Source organism: Cyanistes caeruleus, chromosome 10, assembly GCF_971803275.1.
Source record: "Cyanistes caeruleus chromosome 10, bCyaCae1.hap1.1, whole genome shotgun sequence".
NCBI classification, from domain to species: Eukaryota; Metazoa; Chordata; class Aves; order Passeriformes; family Paridae; genus Cyanistes; species Cyanistes caeruleus.
The window spans coordinates 8,992,781-9,006,867 of NC_141710.1; the positions used below are offsets into that span (position 1 = coordinate 8,992,781).

Sequence of the window (14,087 nt, forward strand, 5' to 3'; positions counted from 1 at the left end):
CATGAAGGGGATGCTGAGTGTTGGGACAGACTGGTAATAATTGCTGCGGAAGGGACAAATTCCTACTTGTGGGAGAAAAAGATCTTCATTCTTGGGTGGCACATGCAATGAAAACCTGTGAGTCTATTGGGGCATACTGCCTACATCACTGGCATTTTTATATCTTGTGATGACAGAAATGGGAAGTAGTGGGGTCTACTGGATTTGCATGGGATGACCAGGCAGTACTGGTGAGCAGAATTGGAACACAATTAAAAGTGGTGTTGTTATAGAGGGTTTATTTGGCAGACTTTCCACCTCTCCACCTTTTTCCAACCCATTTTACATTCTTGCTTGACCTTGTCTAAACTTCAGGTTTCTCCCAGTTTTGCTCTCTTGCATCTGTTCTTCCTTCCTATTTGAACAATCAGCCAGTGAATCCTCTCTCAATGAGAACTGAGAAGCTGAGGTGTGCAGGAAGCAGCCTGTTGTCCAGATCAGTCTCTGATGGCAAGAGTCTAATGGCTGGTGAATACTTTTCTGCATTTCCTGTTACTGTGTTTAGACACTCCTTGCATGCATTTTGCAGGCCTTTCTCATCTCTAGTTTATAAAGAGCTCCCTGTACAGTTTCAAGCTTTGGGGATGTACATGATCTCCCTCCATGGGACAGTCATCTAGAAGCCAAAGCATGTCCAATCATTCTCCAGACAGCACGGTGGGAGCTTTCTGAAGGATGTCAGCTGTGGCAAAGTAGAATGACTCAGCTATAGTTGTAACCACTAAGGATTGTACAGTTACGTTTTTCAGACAAGAAAAGCTAGAGAGTAAATCAGATGCATTTTTAAACCACAGAGCAGAATGAAAGTGGTGGTTATGATACAAGCTGTTTCATCACCCTAGCAATTTTCCAGTGGTCTCAACTATAATTTTAGTAAATCCAGCTGTAGTGTTTAGTGAAGAAAAAAAAAAAAAATATTGTGGTTTTGTTGGTTTTTTTCTTTCTTTTTAAGTTTTTGTTTTCTTTAATTGACTAACTTTTCACATACTGTAAAATGTCAGGGGTGGATGACTGGAAAAGGTTGATTTTTTTTTTCTCAAAACTCTACCTGTCTCTTTAAAAACAATGTTTTGTTGTCCCTTTGTCCTGAAGTTGGCAATTTTTCTGTAACAATCTGTATCTTGTGGTCTAAATCAGCCTTATTCCAGCAAAGGGAGGCAGGATTGGCATCTTTGAACTAGAGACATAGAAGTAGCAAGGTTGTTCTTTTATAATCCCAGAGCATACTTGTACAAGCCTGCTCTTTAATTGTGGTGAACATGAGGGCCAGCTTCCCTTTAGAGTACTCTTCCAGGGAGCACATCTTTTTATTTTTGTCTGGGAAATGACAGGGTGTTCTGGCAGGGAACAGCATTGCTGAAACTCCCCCATCCCTGCCAGCAGTGGCTCCCAGATATTTGTAAGTTCTTTTCTGAAGCCATGATAGTCTAAGAGTATAAGGCAGGATCTGTGGGCAGAATTAATAGTTTTTATTAGATTGATAGTCTTGGAAAAATATATACTTTCAGGGACTCAGACTGTCTTCATTGTGTTCTGCATGGCCTACCATGAGCTGAGTGCCTACCATCTATGCTTTTCCCAGCTTTCTTTTTTTTTCCCCCTGTTCTTCTAATCAAGGCTATCACCTCTTCCTGCAAATGCTGACTCTATAATATTGAGCCTTCAGCAGGTGGGAGAAGCTAAACCAGTCTGGAGTGCTTCATCACAAACCTGAGGTGGAGCAAGTCAAGGTGGCCCATGCTGAAATGATGGAGTGTGTTTCCATCCTCCTAAGTCCAGGACTAATTTCTCAGTGTATGCTCTGCCTACGACAATGGCACTGCAGGGGGACAGAAACTAATTTAAAGAATGGGGTTAGTAGGGAATATGAACCTAGCAAGCTTTGCTAGAACAATCCTTAGCTGCTTGCATACCTTTTACAAAGATTTGGGGTTTTTTTCCCTTTTTCCATGACACCAGATGTTGTTTTACAACAGGTCCCTTAGTCAATTTCTTGCACAATCATACTGGAGCTGAAAAATGATGAAAAGTTCTATAGAAGTAATGACTTGAAGTATCCTTCTCTTAAAACTTCTAGTAGTTTAACCAACACCTACTAGAAACACCAACATGCATATTACAACGATTTCTTAATTTCTGCATATGACTATATGAGTATCCAAAGTATACCTGGAAATGCAAACAGTATAATTTTTATGACTTGCCTCTTCTTACTCCATACTTCTTACTAGTTCCTTTTCCTATATGATTCTTTTCTGAACAGCAAAATCTAATGAAATTAATTGTTTATGTCTCTAATATGGCTCTGCAGAAACCTTGCAATGGCAATTGCCAGATGTTTCTGCTCATGGTCAGACACTCCTTTGGTATATAATCCTTAGGAGGTGAATAAGAAGTTTCTTGGAAGGTATTAGATTCCTGGGTCCTTGTTTGGGCCTGCTGAAAGATCTCTCACTAATTATCAAATGAGTCATGCAACCTGGCTGAATTACATTGCAAAATGTTACACCTGTGAAATATTCTGCCAGATAAAATAGTCTCTCAAGTACAACTGAATGTATCAATGTCAAAGTCAACTTTGTCTGTGACCAAGTGAAAAGTTTTGCATCACGTGCAACGTTTCTTTAAGTGCATCCACAGCTTGTCCTTTAAATTAACCACACCCAGCTGTGTTGGAAGTGCCACCCTCAGCACCTGTTCCCACTTTGGAGTCCTGGCGTTAGGCTTGTTAAGGGTGATGAGGTTCAGCTGTTCTGGGAGTCTCTCAACTGTTCTGGAATGTTCCCTTCACCCAGGCACTGCACAAAAGGAGTCTTGGGAGCACCTGAGACTGCTTTTGGTTCAGAGTGAGAGTGCAGGCAACATGGGTGCCTTGGAGGTGAGGAGAGCTGGGAAGGTTTTGTGGTGTAGTTTAAAAGAATGATAATACAGGTGCGCTTCTCTTGGATGTGGTAAGCTTAAAGTCTTCTCTTTGTTGCTAAGCTATCTTTCTTTCCCCTTTTAGAGAGGGCAGAAGTTGTGGACTGAGAACCAATTAATTATTTCCAGAGCAAAGGAGACTTCTCCTAGAGTACCCGCAAAGCTGTGAGTAAAGTCAGAGAACTTTCAAGGTGTCTTCCTATCTAAAAACCAGTACTATATGTATCTATACTTTGAACTTCATATTCATTGAGGGGTGTATATAATAATCATCTTAATGACTTTTGCTTGGAATTTCAGTGACAATGAGGTCTCTTAGGGAAATAAACTTTATCATTATTGTCGGCACTTGTCAGAAGGACACAGACATGGGGCTTTTTGTATATTTCTTGTTGTTTCTGACTATTTTGCTTTGGATCTCTATACTTTGTTCAGAGTGTAAAGAATTTTGATGGTGTAAGTTCTTAGTTGAGGTGTTTCTATTGAACAGCACCCATTACAGGAGTAAAAAAAGATAAAAATACTGTGGTTGAAAAGGAAAAAAATAGTTTAAAAAGTAGTGTTGAAAAACAAACTTACTCTAAGGAACATTCTGAAAATCTTTCAAAAATAAGAGCCTCTCTGAAACCTTAAACTTATTTATTATTAACAGAAATAAGTTCTGAAATTTAAAGTCTCAAATGGAACAAGGCTCACTACAGGTAGGCTGAGGGCAGCATATTTGTGTGTGAGGGAGCAGGAAAAGGGTCTGGAGCACAAATCTGATCTGAGGGATCTGGAGAAATGGAGGATAAAAGAGAACCATAGAGCTGTCTACCGCTATCAAAGAGAGCTGAGTTGGGGGTCAGTCTCTTCTCCCCCTTGACAAGTGGTAGAGCAACTGGAAATGGCCTCAGGTTGCAGGAGGTTTAGACTGGGTGTTAGGAACACTTTCCTCTTACAAAGGGTTGTTAAACCCTAGAATATGCTGCCCAGAGAAGTGGTGAAGTCACTGTCCCTGGAGGTATTTAAGACATGTGGCACTTGGGAATGTGGTTTAGTGGTGGACTTGGCAGTCCTGCGTTAACAGTTAGACTTGATGATCCAAAGATCTTTTCCAACCTAAATAATTCTATGATTCTAATGAAGCCTTCATTATTTAACCACATGAGTAGAATATGGTAATTCAGAAAAGTGGTGATCTTAGTCAGTTGATCAAGTTGAAGGGAATGACTAATGTTACGGCTGTTTATACCATCACATATCTCTCAGCTGTGTGAGTTGTTCCATGGGTCCTTTCATCAAGACTTAATCTGTGATTTATAACTCACAGTAATGAGTCAGATTTCTGGTGGTTTCCCCATTGCATCCGGAGGAAATATTACTTTAAGGTAAAGCCTTAATTATTTATAGCAATAGAAAATCCTAAAAGTGACTTAATTTTTTCCAAGTTAGCCTAACACTGGGTCTTTCTCACTGCTTCCATACAGCTTCTCACAGTACATATTAATGAGGCAAACTCTGTTAAAAAGAGATTTTACAGAACTTTTGGAGGACAAAACCAAGGAACAAGTTCCCTCTTGCTAACAGGTGTAGGTCTCTTCTAGTCACAAGAATGAGATTGTACTGATGAGTTTGGCCTTTTATTTTAAAAGATATGTGGAAATTGCCCAGTTTTGGGGCTTATGTGGCTATGTTGCTTTATTTTTTTTTCTTGTGCATGAACAAATAAGAGACCAAGAAATGTGAATGTTAAATGAAGCTCAAAACTACAGGGGAGAAATGAACAATATAGCAGAAAGATAATGCAAGGAGATCTCTAACAGCTAATGATTTAGCTGTTACCACAGTTCCTGGTGCTGTGCTGGCCCTCAGGGTAACTTTTATGCTTATGTTTCTACACCCAGAGCTGAGAGAGACTGCTCAGCAGGGGAGGACAGTGAGGTTTCTTTTGCTCTGGTCCATCACAGCCTCCCTAGATGTCTAATGGGCAGCCAGTGTTTGAGAGAGGCAGAGGCACCTACTAGAGCTGGTCTTTGCCCTTTATCTCCTGGACCCCTGTACAAAGCAGAAACCCAAAATCTGTGATAGTTGTGCAATGCATTAAATATGAAGGAGTGCCTTGCCAACTCTGGTGCCTGAGGCATGGGTTTTATTAAACATACCATCTTTACAGAGTGCCTGCCTCTAACTGTAAATGCTAGTAATTAAGTCAACCAGATTTTAATGACAGCCTTGAACTTATATGCCCTGGATCTTGATCTAGTATTGTTTCAGATTTAGAACAGAAATCCCCTAACCCCATTTCCTCTAGTAATTGCCTTATCAATAAGAGAAGCAACCATCTTGGGTGGTCATGCATCTGGCATGTAATGTTACATGAAGACTGTAAAGCAGTTCATAAGATTGAGCTGTTCAATGCATAACAGGAATCTGGATAGCCAAAGTATTCAGCATGTGTCATAACTGTCAAATAACTTTAGTTTGTCCTCAGTGATTCTTTAGTGCCAGTTGTTTGGTTTTTAAATGCAATGCAGTCACCTTGGATCCTGAAGTCTAAGTTACAACCTGTGAAAAAGAGCTCAGTTTCAAATAGTTAATCAGACAGGATAAATATTTTATAGCATTTGAGTTGATTTGTGTCCCTGCTTATATGAAATGATTTACGCATGCAAATAATTTTCAGTAGTCCCTGAGCCTTATTCAGTGTTGCTGTGTGAAATAACTGGCTTGGCCTAGGCAGTGAACTAATGCACAGATCAGAGGAAAGCTTTCTGTATAGCCAATCCTCCCCAGTTAAAAAAATCAAAAGCCTGTTCAGCTGGAATACATCCACATGTATGTGTGTATATAAATAACTACAGGTGTAGGCATACACTGTGTATAAACAGCTCAAGAGAAATCAGTGAGCTCCCCAACAGAACTAGAGAGAAATAAAAGTGGAAAGTAGGGTACACAAATCTGTGGGGAGTTGAGAAGGGACTGCTTTCTTCAGTTTCCTGGGAGACAATTTGACAAAGAAACAGAAGAAATTCTGGCTCAAGCAAAGGAATGGGTTGGTGGGTGTTCTTTAGAGTGCTTTTTCCCATGCATAAGCTTTCAGAAGTTTTAGGGCCTATTTAACTGCATGCCACTTCTAAACAGCAGCAAGTAGAACTAATTACTTGTTTATATTTATTTATTTTCTAACAATACAGACTTTACTGGCAAACAACTTCTTTCCTCTCAAAACTGACTTTGTAAGGATGGATAACAAAATGACAAAAGTTTGTGGTTTTGTTTTTAAGGAAATTTTTCTAAGGTTCTCAGACTTCAAATGCAGCCTAAAGCTAAAATTACACACTCAAATACGAAGTTTAGATAAAATTGGACATTCTAAAAATACTTGAAGTTGGTCTTGCTTCTGCTAACTTCATGGTAGTTACAAGAAATTTTTGTGTTTGATAACAAACTTAATCCTGAGTTGTGTCCAGTATTAGATTTATGCTTCATCAGATATTTTGAACTTGTAAGTGGGAATTATGTTTTAAGATTTCTGTAGGTATATTTAATTGTGTGTTTTCAATCACTGTTATAAAGCTTCTCTGTAAATGTGTTCCTGGTTTCTTGAGGACACAGGGTTCTGAGGGTTTGCTCACTAAGTACAAAAGTAAGAAAATTTCTATACCACCAAGATTCTATGTGGCCCTTTTTGGTATGAAGTTTCAGAAGGATGCATTAAAAATAAAAGCGAATGCAGAGAATTATGAAATTAATTAGGCTATAAGGACATGCTGTGTATTGAAAGAGGACTACTTGGTCCATTAACTTCTCCAAGTAAAGGTTAAGTTAACAGTGGTCAAGTGTCTTTGCAGGAAAAAAATTATAAAGAGCTCTTATATTCAACTGGAAAAGACAGAAATCTACAGAAATTGTGAAAGGTAAAGCTATGTAAATTCAGACCAGAGATAAGGCAGTCTCTTATCACTGGAACAACTTGCCTAAACATGTAATAATTTTACCTCCACTTAGCGTGTAAGTGAAGATCTTTCTAATAGAGATGCTATAACTCAAAAGCAAATTGAAGCATAAATTATTGGGTGAGGTTCACTGGCTTGTGTTATGCAGGAGACCAGACTATAATACCTTAACAGTCTCTTTTTGCCTTATACTGCGTGACAAAGTAGCTGTCAGCAGGATTATTTAGAGGCATAAATCCATCTTAATGTGTATACCTATTGAGCTTGATGAATTATGTAATCAAACTTTATGGATCAGGCAAAGAAAATGTCACAAGCATTTGACTGGCACTGCATGTAGGAAAAGCTTTGTCTTGTGGGTTTTCTAAATGCCTCCTTGTAGTCAATCCCAATCCATTAGAACAATAATGGTAGGAAAATATCTCTGTTGTTATCAGCCTTGTTTGCTTAATTCCACTGAACTATCTTGTGATATTCTAGCAAGGCTGCTGGCATATTTACAGCTAACTGCAAAACTATTACAGGGTGATGGAATCTGAAGGACAGCTTATGATATCAGTAAAAAACACCAGATGTTACATGCAGGCAAATGTAATAAATTAACTGACATAGTTACAATTGATAGGGTAATAGCCCAAATTCACAGACACTTTAATAATGGGTGATATATAAATATACTTACTGAAGTCAATTGAGCTGTTCTTGTTGTTTAGTAACTTGCAGGTTGCCCTGTCTAAATAAGAGCTCAGACCTTATATAAGCTTGTACAGATCTGCTGTATGTTTAACACCCTATCTCAGCAGATTCCTAACGCTGGTACAAAAGTTTCCCATACTGGTGGTGACTACTTCTGGAATCAGAGCTCAATTGTAGCAGTGTTCTCTTGTAAACAAAGAGGATAAGGAGTACTGCTTCTTGGTGCATGGTAGAGCAGCAGCTTTCACCAGCTAAAGATACAGGGATCTCTTTAGGGAAAGAATTGTTGGCCCTGAGTGTGATTTTTTTTTTTTTTTTTCTTTAAAAAAAGACCTCAAAGGACACCATGTTCTCTTCAAGGTCAAACTGACATGAGCAAAAAAAAAAAGTCCAGAGTAGTTACAGGAAAAAACTACTGTGCTCTTTGTGGAGACTCCTTAAAGGAGCATGCCAGGTTTGACATGGAATTCAAAACAAAATCTGACTCTTATTAACTGTAATTAAAATATGCTATTTGTGTCAGCTAAGTACACAATGCCCTTTAAAAAAAGATCATTATCTTGGGATCTGTTGATCAAGGTTGAACTGTCTCTATAATAAAATCTGAGAATATATTTCAAAACTGACTAAATTCCTCTGAAAACCCATTAAATCCTAGTGATTCAACACATCCTTATTGTCAATGTCCACTGAAAATACATATTTATTTCACTGAAATTATTATAGTCTGTCTAGCAGGAGTCATATTCTCTGGTTTAATTTGTGACTAACTTACTTGTGTGTTTAATAGCTACATATAGGATGGTCTTAGAGGCTACAGAATAGTCTTAGTTCATGTTTTTGAAAGGGTGGATTTTAGCTGACTTCCCTGGAAAGCTGGTGAGGCCCCAGCTATCCCTTCTCAGCAGGGTGATATTAGTGAGTGCTCTGGACCTTGGCAGGGTTTACTCCCTTTTTTTTGTGGTGACTGCAAGGTGGAGCCCAGGGCTGGGGCAGTAAAGAAGACAGGAATGGGATTTCCAGGCCCACTTGTGCCTGCTACTGTCCCTGCTCGCCCCATCCCGAAGGGCTAGCTGTGAGTCCTTCTGCTGCAAGTAGTGGGGACAGTCCTTGGTACCTCTGACTGTGGCTAGGGACAAACAAGGTTCTGAGTGAGGAAGGGATTTTTCTGTGGCTTGAGGACTTCCCTGGCTGTTGGACTTCTGCACAGACTGGAAGAATTCCTGCCAATGTGTTCAGCTTGCACTGTTGAACAGGGAAAGCTTTATCCTTCCCTGACAAACCCAGGAGGGCAGTACCAGTACCAGGGGTGGGATCATGTGATGGTGGGTGGTAGGTTTTGACCAGTACATTGTGGCTGTGAGTGCCCAAGGGTGTATTTGAACTGTTCTTGTCTTGATTCCTGCAGGTGTAAGTAGCCTCTAATATGGTTCCCATTGTTACTCGGCTTGGTTTTACAGAAAAGGGTAAAAATTCAGTCATAAATAAACTTGTATTCTTCAGGATGATCTGTAGTCTGAAGTTCATCTCAATCAAAGCTGAGAACAATTTACATCTATTCAAGGCCAGTTCTGAGTGCATTCATAGTACAGTTTTCTTTCACTTATTTCAAGAACCATTATGAGAGTTTCTGTAGCTAATTTAGAAGCAAAAGCTGCATTGATAGATGGTGTTCAAATGTTTTTGAAGATTAGGAGTAGAGATCAATTCCTGCATTGGCCAGGTCATTTTTGGCAAGCATAGAATATTCTTGGACTAGGCTACAGTAGGCTCATTTATTCCATGATGTAAAAGTGGCATTTTTGAGAATGGAAAGCAGTGTTGCAAAAGACAGATTTCCTAATTAGCTCTTGTTACTAAACCCTGCACTAGGCTACAAGTCATGGCTTGTGGGAGCTTTCTAAGTTGTAATTTGACCTGCAAAAGCTGTCTATAGGGACAGTCAGAAAAGTAGTTTTACTGTGGATGAGCCCCTTTGTCCTAGGAAGGAAATTATCAGTAAATCAGAAGAATGTCCAGGTGACTGTGTGTTCTTAAAATACTCTCAGTAGCCTTGAAGTTTTCATTGAAAACATCTTTAATAATGCAGTTACTTTGCTACTTTTTTTTTTAAATCCTGGTAATGCATTGCAAAAGTTGTAACAACTTAAAGGATTGAAACTGCGTTTGAAAAGCTGGATAATGTGGGTTTGATATCTTTTCATGTAACTAAAATAGCTACCTGCATATAGTGACAACTGTTCAGAAATGCAAATCAGATTGAGGCAAACAAAGCATCATTGTGGAATTTGAGGTAAACAGGATGTAAATAGAACACTTGGAATAAATGTGCTATTTCTAGAACAAGCAATTATTCAGCCTTTCATTTTCTAATAATTTTTTTATTAAAATTATATATGGAAAAAACTTTGCAACATATATAATTCTCAGAAAATATTCTATCACATGTGTTTAATAATGTTTATTGTTGCATTACACATTTGGAGGACAGATGACTCCTTCTAGCAAGTTTTTACAATATCCAGGGCAGGTTTGCAATGCTAGACTGAATGAAGGTGCAAGGCATTATTAAAGAAAAAAAATAACATAATTAGCTAATTATGATTAATTATTAAAGAAAAAATATCATTAGTGAGTCTATGATCCTTGGTACCACAATTACATTCACAGTTGCTTCCTTGCCTGCTTTCTGGAGAGATGGGGAGGGAGGAAGAGTTACATTTTCCTCTTCCCACATGGTTGTTAAGTAGATAATTATATTACCTCTTGTTACTGTCATAATTCTGTTGTAATGGGGATCAGTGCCCACTTTAAAGAAAAAATCTAAATTCACATGTTTACTTAGCATCTTAAAGACCAAATTCATGGTTTATTTTAGCATCTGACAGAATAAGGACTGAAGTGAAATGTAATGCAATCTAGTTTAAGAAACAATTTCTAGAAACACGGCCTTGCAGTCACTGAAGCCAAGGGCAGCATGTTAGTTTTCTCTGCAGAAGGAGGATGAGGCAGCTGGTCTTTTAATAGAGAAAGATGGGGGTTCTTTATTATTATGCAGAAATTTGGTGAGAATTAGATAAAGTCTTGAGCTGTCAATTTAAAAAGAGCAGATATCAAAAACATATTTATTTCTTTAGATGTATTGGGAGTTGAGCAGATATAACTATGAACTAAAAAAATCACCATTGAAAATTCTGAGGAGGTGAAGGGGTAATGGAGGTAATGTCCAAGGAAACATTTGTAAGGACTATTTGGGATGGGGCGTAAATACTGTCTGAAAACCAAGAACTGATCTTCTGGGAGTTGTCATGAGTTTCTGGGCTTACTGTGATGTGGGATGCAATTTCCCTGCAGTATGGAAGATTGTGGCATCCATCCCACAACTCAGAGGATACTGCAGACATTTAAAAATAATTAAATCTTTGGATGAAATCTGCATACTGTCAATGTATACAAAATACTTTGTGAAGTGAAAGTTTCTTTCATAAAAGAAAGACAGAGTAGAGTTTTCCATCAAGAATATTTTTATTTTTTTCTTTTGAATGTAACCAAATAATACAAATTGCCATAAAAACTCTACACTCTATCAGGTATAAATAATAGCATTTATTTTCCATTGTGTACTTATCTATCAAAGATTAATTTTATAGCTTTTGCATCTAATTAATGATAATGTTTTCATGATAACATTTCTTATGGAATTTTCTGTTCCTGTGGAACAGCTAGAAAAAGGTATGCAAATGTTTCTCATGCCTTTTTAACTCCTTCCCTGGTCTGAAGGGAAGAGCTTATAATATTTTACTTCTGAAGTAGCTCTACAAGACAAATCTGAATTATTTTGTAGTCCAAATAGAAGTCAACATGGGGCAGGAGGAATCTCTCTAATGGTTTATCACTGTTTGTAGTCCTGCAGGTCTGTGCCTTTTAGCCAATTGTGCTGTTAGTTTCAGGCCAGGTGTGAGCAATTGCACAGTTTATTCTGTAAGGTGATGCAGAAAACGAGGAATTTTGGTTCAAGCAGGAAAGGAATGAGCTTCTGAAAGAGTTGGAGAGGAAACAATAATAAATATCTAATGGACATCTAAATTTCAGTCCAGCAGCAGAAACACAACAGCAGTACTATTAAAACCTCACCTTCTCTATATGACATGTATTTCTAGATCTGCAAGAACCACCCTCCTTTCCCAAGGTGGAATTAGCTGCACCTCCACTGTCTCTGCCTCTGTTTCCTCGCTGTAAAACTTTGCAATAAAGGTAGCTGCTGGCTCCTGCATTTCTAAACACTGCCTTTTCCTCATTTTCTTTAGTGTCATTTCCAGCAGCTGAAACCTCTATGCCCCTAAACCTATCTTCTATGAGAATGGAAAGATTTTCTTTCCTGCCATAGTTTGTGCTGTATTTTCTAGGTGTTGAATATTTTTAATTTCTTTCCCCTGCTCCAACTGATCATTCTTAGTCTGATGGCCACAGTGGAGGTAATCCTTACCCTGTGACACGTGCAAGATCAATAGAGCAAAGTGACTATTTATGGAATTTGTGTTTGTAATTGGCTGTAATTCCCTGATCCAATTTTATGAATAAGCTACATAGACAATCCTATATTGTCATATTCTTTTTAAAAGAAAAATACTGTTTACCTAGTGGCTTTTATCTGTGGGTTTACCTGTTTTTTGCTTGTCTAGGATTAAAATTAACTTTGACTATCCAACATCCATAGAGTGAGTGGTACCATAGCCAGTGCAGAACTCTTTGAGACACCCTTCTCTCCTGACAGAGAGCAGCTGACAGCTGCTCTCTGGATATAATTTTCAAACCATTTAAAATCCTTACTGAAGTCAGGGCATGGCATCTACTGCTTCTCCTCTGCCTATAGCACCTGTTATCTGAAACAAATAATGTCAAATCAACCCTATTCTCTTCTGTTACATTGTAATGTCCATTATGGACGTGTCAAATGTCATGTTATCATCTAAGTATTTCTAAGGAGTCCAAGTATTTTTCTGCATGTTGAAGTTAAGCCAGCTGGGTTATTTTCTTTCAGCATCCTGTCTCTGTTAAAACATCTGCTGCTATAACGGAGTACAGCTGCAATAGCATTCATGTTACAAGGTATCTACAAGTTTCACAGCCAGCTATGGGAATCTTTAGACACAGTGATGGATGGTTTTGACAGCAGCAGTAACTCACTGTGACTGACTCATTCTTAAGTCCTTACAGCCACTCCATGTGCAAAACTTACTGCAAGGGCCTGATCTAACAGGCACCAAAAGGAGAGTTCAACCTTGCCTTGAAGCAGCAGGTGCTAGCTACAACTAGGTGTGGAACAAAGCCTAAGCAAAAGCTTGCTGCTGGTAAAAGTCATTTTACAACATGGTAGGTTTTGCTGAAAGCCTACTGTAAATTTTTAATTGCATAAATAAATGATCTAAGATGTTTCTTTAGGACTATCTTTTCCTTGGACTTCTAGTTTAGTAAAAATATCCAAGTGTGTGCAAACTTAAAACAAATTTAAAATGCTGTTTTGTGAATTAGTTGTTAACTTCCAAAATAAAGGATAAAACAATGGCAAATTGTATAAATGTGGCCACTCATGTTAAAGTAAAAATACTTTGTTATTAAGATTCAAACTTCTGCATTTCATGAATTGGCAGCTGTATCATATATAGGCAAACTAACTCCATGTTTGTCTAAAAGATTTCCATCTGTTTGTATAGAGTGATGTGCTAGAAGTGCCTGGAAATATATTACAAAGCTGTAAGAAGAGGGGAATTAAATAATACCATCTATATGCTATAATACTTAGCAGGTAAGTATTATATCATATAAAGTTTCTAACCAATTTAATCTATAACTCGTGTGATCTAGCTTCCTAATTGAAGTGATATTTAAAATTACACCCATTTGTGAGTAGTACTGGATTCTGTTCAACTGTCAGGAGTATTGTGTTAAAATAACCTGCTTCACTCTAAGTTTTAAAACAAAATATGGGTAATTTCAAGTTCAGTGAAGGTGCTGTTAGTTATATACACTTGTCTGTTAAATGCTGCCTCAGTAAAATTACTTAGATCATTTAAGAAAAATGAAATGGATATAGTAAAAACTACTAAAAGATGTGACAGGCTGTGGGTGAATATCTAGAGCCAATTCTGGCTCTTGGATATGCTTGTGACTTCTGATCATGCACATTGGGGAGCAGAATTTGGGCCAAATGCACACAGTCCCCTGAGCACTAGCAAGTTATGATGCAGCAAGCATCTTCTCCAAAGGACTGAGCCAGGACAGTGCCCTGGCATGTGTTGCTCTCCTCATGAGGAAGCTTGTGTAGTGCGTGGAATGATGCTTATGAAGGAACCCAGCTCTGGGTTTGGGGTGTTCCTCTAACCCAGCTGAATTATTTCCTCTCAGGATGATCTGAGCACTGTAAAAATAAATCATAGCACTGAATGCCTAGTTAATGGCCATGATACAGAGGGGGCACTTTGTTATTTTTTTGTT

At 38.2% G+C, this 14,087-nt stretch overlaps 2 long non-coding RNA genes across 17 annotated transcripts in view; one reads left to right on the forward strand and one right to left on the reverse strand.

The window, feature by feature from the left end:
* The window catches only part of LOC147651284 (uncharacterized), a 178,642-nt gene that overhangs the window by 10,081 nt on the left and 154,474 nt on the right, over window positions 1-14,087 (forward strand). For all 16 annotated transcript variants that reach the window (XR_015274682.1, XR_015274699.1, XR_015274691.1 and 13 more), the window contains one exon: window positions 3,044-3,123. This is a non-coding gene — a long non-coding RNA (uncharacterized LOC147651284). The remainder of the gene's footprint in view (window positions 1-3,043; window positions 3,124-14,087) is intronic.
* LOC147651285 (uncharacterized) lies at window positions 220-2,640 on the reverse strand. The gene is made up of 4 exons (XR_015274700.1): window positions 2,209-2,640; window positions 1,953-2,051; window positions 1,750-1,875; window positions 220-1,486 (listed from the first exon to the last, which is right to left on the reverse strand). It is a non-coding gene; the product is annotated as an uncharacterized LOC147651285 (long non-coding RNA).